This window comes from Lissotriton vulgaris, chromosome 9 (genome assembly GCF_964263255.1).
Source record: "Lissotriton vulgaris chromosome 9, aLisVul1.2, whole genome shotgun sequence".
Taxonomy (NCBI): Eukaryota; Metazoa; Chordata; class Amphibia; order Caudata; family Salamandridae; genus Lissotriton; species Lissotriton vulgaris.
The window spans coordinates 757,416,229-757,431,316 of record NC_141697.1 but is presented as its reverse complement, the minus strand read 5'-3'; positions in this window follow the sequence as shown (position 1 = coordinate 757,431,316).

Sequence of the window (15,088 nt, the reverse complement as noted above, 5' to 3'; positions counted from 1 at the left end):
TGGCTGTGAGACTCCTCCGACTCTGGCGGTTGTTGGTTGGATGGTACCAGAGGTCAACAGGTGCAACACAGCCAGCAGCTTAGTCTGCAGAGGAATGTTGGTTGTCTGCTGTGTTGGTACCCTTAGCCTGTGGGCAATGTGGGTCAGGATGCGGAGGATGGTTGTCCTTTTGAGCCTGTAGTGCGCAATGACTTCCTCTTGCATTAGTCTGTGAGGCTGGTGCATTTTCAGAAGGACCGCTGTCTTATTCTGCACTGCCTCTGTGGTAGTCCGGGGGGTGCCAGGGGATGGGTTTCAGGGGGCGGGGGTGGTGGCAGTGGGTGTTGTGGGCCTCTTGGGTCTCCCAGCTGCATGATCAGTAGCACCATGACATGTGCTGATCTGTCGATGTGGCTCTGAGCTGGGCTCCCTTTTAAACTGCAGGTTGTTGTCCTGCTTAACACCAGTAAAAGGCAGGTGTTCATTCCCTGCTGCTAACGCGCCTTATCGCTGTTTTTGGATCGCTTCGCCGATCTAGCTGATCTTTGAGAATATCACGAAGTGGTGTTTTCGTGTGTTTTTCCACGGGAATGCCTACTCTGTGTATCATTAGCGTTAGTTGTCACTCTCATGCGTGGCAATGTTTTTTGCGGAAGCTATAGCTGGAAAACTGGCAATTTCTGCAGTTTGCACTAGCTTGAGAATGGGACGATGAATATTTTGCCACTTTTGCGGCACTAAAGTGCCGATAACTTGGCGATAAGTACTTGAGAATACGCTCCTTAGTTTGTTCCATCCAGCCACTATGTGTTTTTTGGAAGTCACATATTTTCCTTATTGAAATTTTACCCAACATATATAGGTAGTTTTTAGGGCTTTTAGACCAAATATGGAAAAAATTAAAACTACCCCACGTGAATGCTTCTTTTGAATCCAAGTGCTCAACCTTAAACTCATTTTGGGCAAGATCAGTTGGGATTATTAGTAAAGAAATTGACTTGGCCAAAAGGTGTCTATCCATAGATATCTGTGAATTGTCAATAATATCCTCCACTATGGACACATTTACCACTGAGCTACGGAAAAACATGGGGGATCCATGGTCCTCAATTTGGTTTGTAATGGGACACTGCTGTAACCCCTGGAATGCCTCTAGTGACTCCTGGCACTGCTTTTAAGCCCCCTAGTGTCGGCAGTCAATCAATCAATCCATTTGTAAAGCACACTACTCACCCGTGAAGGTCTCAAGGCGCTGGGGGGAGGGCCGGTGGTGCTGCTACTGCTCGAACAGCCAGGTCTTGAGAAGTCTCCTAAAGGTCAGCAGGTCCTAGGTCTGTCGTAGGCGGAAGGGTAGGGTGTTCCAAGATCCTGGCGACAAGGTGGTAGAAATATCTGTCGCCGGCGGTCGCTCTTCGGATGCGGGGGATGGTGGTGAGGTCCATGGAGTGCAGCTGGTGGTTTGGGGTGTAGAAGGTGAATCGTTCGTTGAGGAATAGTAATTTTTACCTCTACGCTATCCTACGCTTTCCCTACTGTTGCACTCTTTGGAGTGGGAATAGTAATTTTCACCCCTATGCTATCCAACGCTTTCCCTACTGTTGCACTCTCTGGAATGGGAATAGTAATGTTTACCGCTACGCTATCCAACGCTTTCCCTACTGTTGCACTCATTGGAGTGGAAATAGTAATTTTAACACTCCCGCTATCCTACGGTAATAATATTGATATTTTTTTATAATATTATGTTAATATATATATATATGTTTTAACAAATAAAATTGTATTATTTTTTTTTAACTAAAATTATTTATTTAATAATTTTAAGGTCATTTAATTATTTTTAAGTATATTTTTGTTATTTATTTTTAATACATGTTTAAATTTTACATTAATTTTAATAAATTCGATATTTTTACAAAGTACATATTTTTAAACGATATTTTGGAGTCGATATTTTTGTACTTACCTGTTTGTTCATAGAACTTCGATATTTTGTCTGTCAATATTTTTAGTACTCTATATTTTGTCCCTCGATATTATGTCAGTGATCCCTTCCCCCAATCCCAATAGGCGCGCTTTAGATGCTGCTTGGGTGGTGGGGTCTGACTGGCCCAAGCCTCACTGAATCCAATATCAAATAAAAGCTGCCTAAGGTCTACTATCCATTTGATTCTGCTCCCTATGTCGGCTGACACCAGTTCATCAAGGGCAGCAGCATAGTTGGACAGCTCTGCGGTCCTTCTTGTGCGTGCTCAGAAGAGCAGAGGGCAAAGGCGTACAATATCCTGAATAGAGCGCCTTCTCATATCATAAAATAAAGGCTTCAAAGGAGTAGAGGTGGGAAGAGAAATAAGGTCTCTTAGAAACTTGTTGTCTGACCTAGCAAGCTCACTAGTATTCTCCATGCCCCAGAGTTCGGCCCCATATAGGGCCGAGGGTAATGCTTTGCGGTCATAGACCGCAAGCGCCGGGGCGACTGGCCTACTCGCAGATGGATGTTGTTCTCTGACGATAGCCCCAGACACCGGCTTGTGGTTTAAGAGCATCTTGGCGAGATGGAAACTCCATTTCATGTTTTTAGAAACCCAGATTCCCAAATAGTCAAAAGACTCGACCACATCCAGGGGTGCGTAGTTTGAAGCGATGCCATTTCTAAACTGTTTAGAGGGGTTGATAGTCATTAATTTGGTTTTACTTGTGTTGATTATCAACCCCTGAGCATTACAAAAGGAGCTAAATCTGTTTAGAAGCTTTTGGAGGCCACCCGGTGACTTGGAGATCAAGAGAGTATCGTCGGCGAACAGGAGGGTTGGTGTCTTCTCCCCCGCCAAAGTAGGAGCGTCTGTTGGTTCCTCATTAAAGTATTCCACCACCCCATTGAAGAATAGTGAAAACAGGGTGGGGGCCAACACGCATCCCTGGCGTACCCCCCTGTTCACCACAATGCTCTCTATCAGCTGCCCTTGAGATCCCCACCTAATTTTTTCATAGTTGTCATTATGCAGCCCTTTTAGGAAGTCAAGAATCTGGGGGGAAATGCCCAGTTGTTGAAGAACCTGCCAGAGCTTGTCCCGGGGCACCAGGTCGAATGCAGTCTTTAGATCTATGAAGGCCAGATACAGACCGCCTTTCCCTATAATCGCTATTTTCCAATAGATCATGAAGAATCTGAACACCTGGTCCATTGTTCCCACCTTCTGCCTAAACCCCCCTTGATAATGGGACATGATGTTTCCATCCTCCATCCACGTTCTGATCCTCATAAGGAGCACCCTGCCAACCACCTTCTGGATCACGTCACTCAAACTGATCAGTCTGTAGTTGGCAGGGTCCTCCCTATTCCCTTTCTTGAATATTGGGACGATCTTCGCACCTTTCCAGGAGTCCGGAACAGGAAATCCCCTTGCTATTAGATTCATCATAAGTAGAGTAAATTGAGCCCAAGGCTTAGGATCGTGCAGGAGCAGGTCGCCGGGAAGACCGTCTGGACCCGCTGCCTTTCCAGGAGCTATACTATTTATTGCTAGCTCCACCTCTTGGAGCTCAAAACTGTCCGATAACTCAGGGATACCTGTGGTGATTGGGGAAATCTCAACGCTTGGGGACGCAGAACACTCTTCTCCCAAATATAGTTTGGAGAAGTGTTCTTGCCATTGATGGCATGTAATATGGTTAGGGATTGGATCGAACACTTTCCTATTCCTTCTGTTGATTGAATCCCAGAATAGTGTTGCGTCCCTCTGGACCGAGGCCTGCTTAAGTTCCTGCCAATAGGCCTCATCCCAATTGCGTTTTGCTTCCACCAGAGCCTTGGAATAATCTTTCCTAGTTATTTAATTGCTGGTAAATCCTTCATTCAGATGGCAAGAGATAATGCCACCCTCTTTTCCCTACAGTTAAGAGAGTACCATGGATTAGTGGGCCTTGCTTGATCATGCTTTGAAGCCGATTTCCCTTCTACAATGAAAAAATAACTTAGCTTATTAATTGAATCTTGGTAAAAAAGATGAAAATTAAATTGCTTCCCCATATCACTATAGATCACCATTAGTTTCCTGTTCTTAGACTCAACAACCTTCCTAATGCTTTGCAATTTGTCTTCTTGTTGGGAGACTTTGTGCCATTTAAGGCGTCACTTGCAGTTGGATGGGATTACCTCTCTGGTTGTCATTAGAGGGCGATTACATGTGATAGAGCGCACAGGTCACCCGACTATTTTATTACCAAATATGCACACTTGGGCCCATAATTTATTTACGACACTTATTTAATCGGGTAACCTACATTCTACTACCAGTAACCCTGTTCCTTTCTATTTATTTCCAATGTACCTGACTTACCAATCCTCGTCACAGGTACCTAAAATCACAATGGATCAAGGAGCTAGCTGAAAAGATAAGCAGTCATCACAATACAATATCAATTAAAATTGTTTGCACTCTTTATAATAACAACAGACTCAGGAAGTTTTGAAAACCTTTATCTATTCATCATCATCATCATATGTCATGAGCAAAAGATTAACACAGATAAGACTATCTATAACTAGAATTAGAAATATCGTAAAGCTATGAATAAGGCAGTGAATATTGATCATTTAGAAATCGAAAATTAAAGGGAAGGTGAAAATAAGGAACACGCTATTTTAGATCAACAGACTTTCACAACTTTACTAAAGGAGGGTAAAGAAAGGGAACACGCTAAATTAAAGTAGACTTTCGTAATTCACTAACTGTTAAAAGGAAATGAAACTTATGCAATTTGCTTATTCACTGTAGGGAGGGTAAGAATGGAACATAAACTATAAAATAACGATTTAGCATTTGGCTAAAGGTAGGTAGAAAAGTGGAACATGCTAATAGACAAATAATGCATGGAAATCTAATTTATAAAGGGATAGGGGAGAAAAAGGAACGTATGCAATTATGCTTTGCAATATTGGAGAATTAGAAATGCAAATATAGATAAGCAATCACCCACACAGACGTTATATTTACCTAGGATAGAGTGAAGACCAACCCTGGCCATGGGTCAGTTGGAAAAGATGGGAAAGGACCCTCAAGGACTTAGATGCCAGTAGGCGAGCAGGTACAGCTCATGGACAGTCAGGACAGGATAACCCCAGAATTTGGATCAGGACCGGTTTCACCAAAGGGTATGACCAACACCCGCAGCTTCGGTTGCAACGCCTGCACTACTCCCTCTCTGCAAGGAATCTGCCAATAACCCCGATTGGGTTCTCGAACCTCCCAGCAAAGTGCTTCGCCAGCACTTTAAGTCTGCATAAACCCCGAATGGGTTTTCTCGAACCTCCCAACAGAGTGCTTCGCAGCTCTCTGAGTTCAGTCACCTATAAAGTGCGTTGGGTCAGTGACAGGTCAGCTATTCGGACAAGTCGGACAATTTGTGTAGCTGAACCTACGCTAGTTATACTATTTTTCGGGTCAGTGTATCACCCCTTAATGTTGCAAGTGTAAGGATCCCCAATTTTGATTGGACAAAGGAGGAGGTTAGGTCATTACACCACCTAAAATTTAGACTTTCTCAGGCTTAATATTCAATCTTTGTACCCACCCCTTATTCTCTGGGTTCCCATGACATATGTTTTCACGTAACAATGGTGGATACTTTTTTTATATACAATTGTTTCAAAGTAGTACAGTTCGGGTTCTTCGACTAGGTTAGAGTTGTCTTCCCAGGCACATCTTGCCTTGGGTTGCCATCTGCCTTCTGTCCAAAGGTCATTTCTATGGAGACTCGCAGATCTCGCGCAGACTCAGATTCAAGCAAGATCACGTTAGAACAGGCCAAGTTCTTGAAGTGTTACATGAAATGGAAAAGAATAGTTTTAATACATAGCATAAATGATTTCACTGTATACCATGAGTTGCTATATTATTCCCAATACTTTATAATAATTAAAGCATTATGTTTTAGGCAGAATAGACAGCTTTGCGAAAGCGGCAATGCAAGCTCAGAGCATGTGAGGACACAAAGCAGCCATTTTAGCTGCATTGCGCATGAGCAACAAATTCCCACCAGAACTGCGAATACGTCACGTCACATGGTATGATCGACGCATGCACAGTCTAAATTCCCGCGTAGCAGCAGCCATTTTAATGGCAAGCGTATTAGGATTAGTAAACACATAGGCAAGCTTCACTGGGACACCCCCCTGTAGTGTAAAAATGTGCAATATTAGTAACACGAACATGTTGATTTAGTTTATTAACATTATTTTGAGGCTCATGATACAAGCAAGTCGCTTAACGTGCGAATCCTTGCTCCATCAATCCACTTTTTGATGATATTTACTATCATCACTATTAATGGAACCAGATGCCAACTTTTCACATTTCACCCATTTCAATCTGTTCGAACATTTCTATACAGTCTCTTTTCTGCATCTTTATTAGGATGAGAATTTTTCATCTTTTTATAAATTTTATTATTCAACTCTTCTAATTCGAGTTCATCAACATTTCGTTTCATCACTCTCTTATTCACAGCATACTTCTTTTTGTGTTTTCGACATTTGCATCAAATTATTATGATAAACACAAACAAACCTATTCCCGCTATTGGCATCAGTATTTTACTCATAAGACTTTTACCTAAGTTAGAAAACCAATTACCTACAGAGGAGAGACCATCAGTTAGTCTCTTCCAGGTACTGTCAACCTCTAGTGGTTTGAGCTCTTTTTCCAAATTAGTTATGTTTCTCACATATTTCTTAAGTTCAACACTTTTGTCAGGAATGTAAGTGCAACAATGTTGCACTTTCAACATTCTACAGACTCCGCCCTCTTTTGCTAATAGGGTGTCAAGAGCAAGTCGATTTTGTAAAACCGTAGATCTGATCGCAACCAATTCGGTATTGACCATCAGAAAACCTCCAGGAGTGTCGTTGATAACCGATCTACTACTGTTGACAATTTGCAAATTCTTTGTGTATTCAGAGCCACTCCCACTGTTGGTATCAATGCACTAAATATATCACCTATTATTTCTCCTACACTTTCTCTTTTACTATGCACTAATCCATTAGTGTTTTCATTGCTTCCAGCGACTTCATTCACATGGTATATTTTTGGGAAGACTATTCCAAAATAACAGCTTCCATACCAGTGATCTGGCAATTTGAAATAGGCCTTGTTTCCACATATATAATAAATTCCGGGAAACACAGGTTCTGACTCATTTTTGAAACCTCAACCTCCAATTACCTTGTAATTGTGCTCGTATTCACTGGAACCAATGAATATGTTATTATAATAACTGGTCTTTTCTCTGTGAAGACAAAGTTTCCCTTTCTTTTCGAAATCCAGCAACAATGCAGCATTTGCTCCACCATTTGAGGTGCTCCCCATACTTTCAGCCCACTTAGGAGTTTTCTGCCTTTTGTCATTTGCCTTTCTTTGGAAACTTTCTCATCTTTTCTCTGCCATATTTAGAAACATTTTCTCTTGTTCATATAATGAACATGTCAAGTTATCCCTATATGCTTCACCTAAATCTATAGTACCTATAGTTAGAAAGTATTCTCCCATATAACGTGTTACATCACTCTTAGTATGTACAGGATTCAGATTTCCACGTATAGGAAGTTAAGAAAATATCACGTCTGAATTAGAGTAATAATACTGTAAAGGTCCTCTCTTATAGAATAAACTAGCTAAAATACTACAGGAAATTCCATATGTTAGTGGTAAGTGATGGTAGGTCACACCCTCAGCTACTGAAGTAGGTAGCTTCATACAGACATAACAGTCTTCTATTTCCATTGCTTCTAAATAATGTACTAAAAGGTTTGCAAATACATTTAAATGATTTCTATTCTTTATTCTGTGATAATGTAGTCCTTCCTCATCTGGTGCATCTAAGCCCATTCTAGTTTGTCTAAGGCTAAGTGCTTTCTCTTGTGTCTCTACTCTTTGTGGTTTATCTTTCATTTGCAGCTCTTCTGTGTCCTTTGTCACTGATTTAATAGGAGTCAAATTACTATCTTTACTCATCATGTAAGGAATAGTAATTGTTAGTCCTATCCATAATATATATACTAATGCTACACTACATAAACATACTTTGCAGCATGTTTTGCAACAATTTTGCCTCGGTCTTCCATTCACAGTGGAACCAGACATTTTGGCTCAAAAGAAGCTTCAACCCCTCTTTGTAACTTTACACAGGTTGCTTACACAGGGCAACTTTCAGGTGGGTTTCACTTCTTTGTCAGTCCGATCAGCAATCAATTCTTCATTACTTTCGTCACTTATTTCAAGATTTTCAAAGTCTTCCAACACCAGATAAGTCCATTCAGGACTCTGATACTTGCTGTTTAGTCTTTTTATTCGGGCACTTCTTCTCTTAGGCTTTGTTCCAGACTGGTCAGTTTTACTGGAGTCTTGATTTTCTTGCCAAAGTTCTTCGTCGATAGTTTTTAGTCTCAGTCTCAGTCTTTTGACAAATCTTGGTACTTTGTTTCTTTTCTTGAATCTTTTAACTGGCACTGTAATTTGGCTTTCTTCAAGTGCTCTTTTATTCTCACTCAGTTGTGGCACATCTGTTTCAGTGTCTTCTTCTTCCCTTCCTGTCTGACTAGTTCCAGGTCTTATGTCAGTTTCTTCTGCCTGGTCACTAAGCTGGCCTTGTTCAGGTATATGCTGGATTTGGCTCTGTTTTGTTTCAATTTCTTCTTCCTGAACACATTTATCTATTTTTATCTGATCCTGTTCAAGCACTTCGAACTTTTGATTTTCTTCCACTTGAACTTCTGCTCTAATTTCTATCTGTCCCTTTTCAGGCTCAGAAGTTCTTGGAGGTGTGTTGATAACCTGCTCTGTCCCTACCTGACCTTCCTCATCATCAGATTTGATTTGGATTTCGATGATCTGATTATCTTCTTCTATTCCTGTCTCGTCCTCACTATCCCACTCTCTATCTAAGTAGGTTTGTCTTCTTGTTCTAATTGGATCGAGAGTCAGGTCGATTACTGGGACCCAATCATCTTGACTGGAGCTCGGTTGTTCTTCTTCAGCTACTTCAGGACCCATTTTGGGAGACCCCTCAGCTGCACAACCTTCAGCCTCAGTTGCTTCAGGTTCAGTCAATTTCTTCATATGGCTAGCATGGATCCACCATGGCACACCTGCACACTTCACCACTGTTGTGGTAACCAGAATCACCTGTCTTCTTTTTCCCCACTTCGGTGCAAGGCAACTCTTCCGAGTATGTTTCTTAATTACAACCCAATCACCTGGGTTCAAATCATGGGATGGAGTTGCTGGTCTGGCGACGGCGTCTTCCCTAATCGAGTGAGAGATAGAACGCACTTGGTCACCCAGTTGCTTGCAGTACTCTAGCACCAAATCATCAGATATGTTTATCAGTTTGTGTCCTGGTACCCATGCTTGCCACATTGCTCTTCCCATCAGAATTTCATGGGAACTCAGGCCTGTCTTCCGATCTGGAATACTTCTAAGTCCCATCAAGACAAGGGGCAAAGCATCTGGCCAATCCATTTGAGTCGATTCACACATTTTTCCCAATCTTGATTTGATTGTGCCATTCAGTTGTTCTACCACTCCAGAAGCTTCTGGGCGATATGCACAGTGTAGTTTTTGTGTAATTTTGAATGCTTCACAGATTTGTCTTATTATTTCGCTATGGAAATGTTTACCTCTGTCTGATTCAATTATGACTGGAAAACCGTACCTAGGTATCAATTCCCTCAGTAACAATTTGGCTACAGTGATGCTATTGTTTCTGCGTGCAGGATAAGCTTCTACCCACTTTGAAAATAGGCAGACAATGACGAGGACGTACTTCATTCCTCGACAGGGGGGTAACTGAATAAAGTCAATTTGTAATCTTATGAAAGGACCTTCTGCTTTTCCAATTGTACCTGGTAAAACTACTGTTTTGTTTCCGGGATTGAATTGCTGACATACTAAGCACCTCTGGCAGAGTGCCTCTGCTATGTTTCTGAATTTTGAATTGAACCATGTCTGTCTAAAGACACGAATCATTGCATCTCTTCCTAAATGGGTATCTCCATGTATCAATCTAGCCATAGGAGCAAGAAAGCAGTCTGGCAACACAGGCATATCATCAATGTAAACAATGACACTATCCTCATTCCTTCTCCGACAACCAAATTTTCTCCACCTTTCCTTTTCCTTTGGTTCTGCTGCATTCTGCAAATCTCTCAGTTCTTCCCATGTTTTTATTTCTTCAAACACCATAAGTTGGCAGCTGTTTCCGCCTACCCCCATCTTTGTATTGATTGCTATTTTGTATTAAGCACAATGTTGGGCATGTTGGTCAGCATATCGATTACCTGCTGTCACTTTGTCATCGCCAGATTTGTGAGCAACACACTTGACCCCTGCCAATTCTTTTGGTAACTGGATTGCTTCCAGTAATTCATGCACACAATTTCCGTTTCTGATAGGAGTACCTGAAGAAGTCAGGAACTCTCTTTGTAGCCACAATTGGCCAAAGTCATGCACAACCCCATAACCATACTGGCTATCCGTGTATATGGTCATTTTCATGTTCTTCCCAAATTTACAGGCTTTTGCCAATGCAACCAATTCGGCTACTTGTGCAGACTTGACTCCATACAAATAGGATGCTACCACTGGACCTCCTAAAGTGCGTACTGCATAGGCAGCACTTCAGCCTCCATCCTCATGTCTCATGCATGAGCCATCTACAAACAGCTCAAAATCTTCATCATTTCGGGGCATTTCGTTTATATCTGGACGTGATTTTGTACTATACTCCGCCAGATCAAGGCAGTCATTCTCAACTTCTCCCTTTACTCCTGCTGTGAGTGTGGATTTCTTTTCCTCAAACCTACGGACTACGGACTTCGGACCAGCGACCAAGGAGGGAGCTGAGGGCGGTTGTTGCTGCCTGTGTTGCCCGTCTGTTGCCTGCTCCCGCCGCTGCTCCTCGCCGGACCCGCTTCGCGGGTCCCGCTTCGCGGCCAGGAGTGACAGAGAGGCACTCAGGTGTGGTGCTGCTTTCCTGACCGGCAGGGCTGCGAGCCAGAAGCGGGGGACTCCAAGTTCCAGGAGCCCCCGCGCGCCCGTGGTCACCTGGGCTGCTCTCCCTGCCGGCCCCGCCCCCACCAGGACACTCAAAGAGGCGGCTAACCTTGCACTCGGCGGATTTCTTTTCCTCAAACCTACGGACTACGGACTTCGGACCAGCGACCAAGGAGGGAGCTGAGGGCGGTTGTTGCTGCCTGTGTTGCCCGTCTGTTGCCTGCTCCCGCCGCTGCTCCTCGCCGGACCCGCTTCGCGGGTCCCGCTTCGCGGCCAGGAGTGACAGAGAGGCACTCAGGTGTGGTGCTGCTTTCCTGACCGGCAGGGCTGCGAGCCAGAAGCGGGGGACTCCAAGTTCCAGGAGCCCCCGCGCGCCCGTGGTCACCTGGGCTGCTCTCCCTGCCGGCCCCGCCCCCACCAGGACACTCAAAGAGGCGGCTAACCTTGCACTCGGCGGATTTCTTTTCCTCAAACCTACGGACTACGGACTTCGGACCAGCGACCAAGGAGGGAGCTGAGGGCGGTTGTTGCTGCCTGTGTTGCCCGTCTGTTGCCTGCTCCCGCCGCTGCTCCTCGCCGGACCCGCTTCGCGGGTCCCGCTTCGCGGCCAGGAGTGACAGAGAGGCACTCAGGTGTGGTGCTGCTTTCCTGACCGGCAGGGCTGCGAGCCAGAAGCGGGGGACTCCAAGTTCCAGGAGCCCCCGCGCGCCCGTGGTCACCTGGGCTGCTCTCCCTGCCGGCCCCGCCCCCACCAGGACACTCAAAGAGGCGGCTAACCTTGCACTCGGCGGATTTCTTTTCCTCAAACCTACGGACTACGGACTTCGGACCAGCGACCAAGGAGGGAGCTGAGGGCGGTTGTTGCTGCCTGTGTTGCCCGTCTGTTGCCTGCTCCCGCCGCTGCTCCTCGCCGGACCCGCTTCGCGGGTCCCGCTTCGCGGCCAGGAGTGACAGAGAGGCACTCAGGTGTGGTGCTGCTTTCCTGACCGGCAGGGCTGCGAGCCAGAAGCGGGGGACTCCAAGTTCCAGGAGCCCCCGCGCGCCCGTGGTCACCTGGGCTGCTCTCCCTGCCGGCCCCGCCCCCACCAGGACACTCAAAGAGGCGGCTAACCTTGCACTCGGCGGATTTCTTTTCCTCAAACCTACGGACTACGGACTTCGGACCAGCGACCAAGGAGGGAGCTGAGGGCGGTTGTTGCTGCCTGTGTTGCCCGTCTGTTGCCTGCTCCCGCCGCTGCTCCTCGCCGGACCCGCTTCGCGGGTCCCGCTTCGCGGCCAGGAGTGACAGAGAGGCACTCAGGTGTGGTGCTGCTTTCCTGACCGGCAGGGCTGCGAGCCAGAAGCGGGGGACTCCAAGTTCCAGGAGCCCCCGCGCGCCCGTGGTCACCTGGGCTGCTCTCCCTGCCGGCTCCGCCCCTAGAGTCAAACCAGCCATCTATAAAAGAGTAGTGTCATCCCCGCTGCGCGGGAGCGCGCGGGAGGGCGCCGGGAGAAGCCCGGGACAAGGGCGGGACCGTTTGAGGCCGTTCGAGGTCTGAGAGGACTGGACTGGGCCAGCCCTCTAAGCCCCCATAAACGGTCTCCTCCCTTCAATCACAAGGAACTATGTCATCTCGTGAGTATAAGGAAAGGGCGGCCAAATCCAAATTAAAAAACGGAACCCTAGATGACTTCATCACTAAAACACACTCTGCAATAGACAATGAGATCGCCAAAATGCAGCGTCGAGTTTCATCCGAACTGGACGCTGCAAGGAGGCTGTCCCAGGAGATAGCTGCGGCAAAAAAATCCTCCCTAGGTGCTTTTGCCTTTGCCAAAACCCCTGACCGTTCTATTGCCCAACCTTTAAAATTAATTGAAACAACTGTAGACATCCATCATCAAACGGTGCCTATCACACACACCTCAAAAGAAACTTTACAATCACCCTCAGTATTATCCGATGACCCTTTACAAACTTCTAAATTTGGGGTAAAGGAGGAGACAAATGAGTGTAACAGAGATGTACCAGTAGTGGGCTTAAAATCAATTTCTGTAAACCAGGTTGTGGGAGTTCCTGAAAATAAACAGCAGGGGACATACACCAAAAGGAAACGCGCTAATCAAACATCATACGCTAGGAAGAAAGTAAAGGTTGCAAAGTCACAACTATCCACCAAGTTGCCATCCCCGTCTCCAGCAATTAATACTCAACCTGCTGACCTCACAGTAGAGGCAGTTGTGGATCCGCTAGAGATAATCCAAGACAGGGATAGATTGACAATAGTGAAGGAGAATAATGAAGTACCACTATGTGTTATAAATGGGGGAGATGTTGAATTTCTGACCGTAGTATGGGAAACTCTTAAAAAGCTTTTAAACCCCTTCGAGGACAGACTATTGCAGATAGGATCCCAACTTACTAATATTGATAAAAAGTTTTCACATTCAGGGAAACACCCCGGTAAGGAAGACAAAAATTTATTGGTTGGTGTTGAGAAACTTATAAAAAGTTTACTGAACCCCTTGATGGAGAAAACTCAAATAATAAATTCAAAATTAGATCAATTGGAGTTTTTAACATCTAAGAACACCACTTTACTGGAAAGTCTGGTAGGAAGTAAAAAACAATCCCCCACTACTGTTGGTAAGACTAGCGATAACACCAGTTCAGGGAAAAAGGGCTTGAAGCCTAATTTGATATCGCAACCTCTATCTAGCGGTACCACTTCCAGCACTACCCCCTCCTTAGTACCAACACCATTAATAAAAATCAAACAGGTGAATACAGCGGGCCAAAAGCCAAATAATCCTCTGATGGTAACTACACCAGTCAGTACATCTGCACCGGCCCAAATTAATACGGAAGTGAAAGAAACACCGTCAAGTAAACCTCAGGCACCCAGTAAAACCCCATTACAGGGTAGGGAGATCTACATAAATATACCCCCAGAGTCCGCGCCTTACATGGCCATCCTGACAGGTGTTCAACCCATCCGAGAGAATAAATATGAGAAAAATGAGGACCTCTTAAATAAAACAAAATTTTGGCTAAATACAAATAGGCCATTGACCGAGGACACTGTCACAAAGATCCTCAGTGTTCGTAGGGTTCCCTGGGTTGGACCAAGCAAAAAAGACCTGGAGGGTGATTGCATTCTGATAAACTTTAGAGATAGTTGGGTTAAGGATATCATCTGTAGTAAGGCCAGGTTTGGGAGGATGGGGGATATCCAGTGTATTGGTCTCGAATACTTTTATCCCAAACTCTGTCAGTCTAATCCTGAGCAAAACTCTTTTCATCAAGGACAGCGTACAAAGGGTGGATACCAAACGGGTTGGACACGCAATTTAAATATGAAACAAGACCCGTTCCACCATTATACTCCTTGGCAAGAGACAGTTCCCTTTATGGGGCCGCCAATCATGGGTGATTTTACACAAGTTCCTTACAACCCACGACGATCTAGGTTTAGGGGCCCAGAATACCCTGGCTGGTTTCCAAATATTAACAACTATAACAATAACATCCCATTGAGGAATCGCTTTGACCCTTTTACGAACTTGGATGAGGTCGATTGACCACCACTTAGGATTAAAGGGACAATATCTACAATACCAGGTGGGGGAACGAAAGAAGATCATGGTATATGCACTAATGATGTTGAGCCTGTGAAAGTAACATGTGAGGGTAATAACATGAGCGCTGGATACCTACAGACGGGCTCCGCTGCTATGCCATTGGTCACCTTAGATAATGGCCACGAACAGAATATGTCACCATTGCTCAACCCTAATACCACTGTCGTAACAGATGCTTTGGGAAATAGTCACGGACTACAAGGGTCCTCATCATTATCGTCATCAGCACTAATATCTCTATTATCCTGGAATATTTCTGGAATAGTGAACAAATTAGATGATGAGATATGGTTAGATTTTGTGGAAACCCATGGAATCTTGTGTCTTCAGGAGACTTGGTCTAGGACTACCTGCAATATAGAGGGCTTTCAATCATTTGCTGTCTCGGCTGTCCCATCTATATCGGGGAGGGCAAAAGGTGGTATATTGACAGC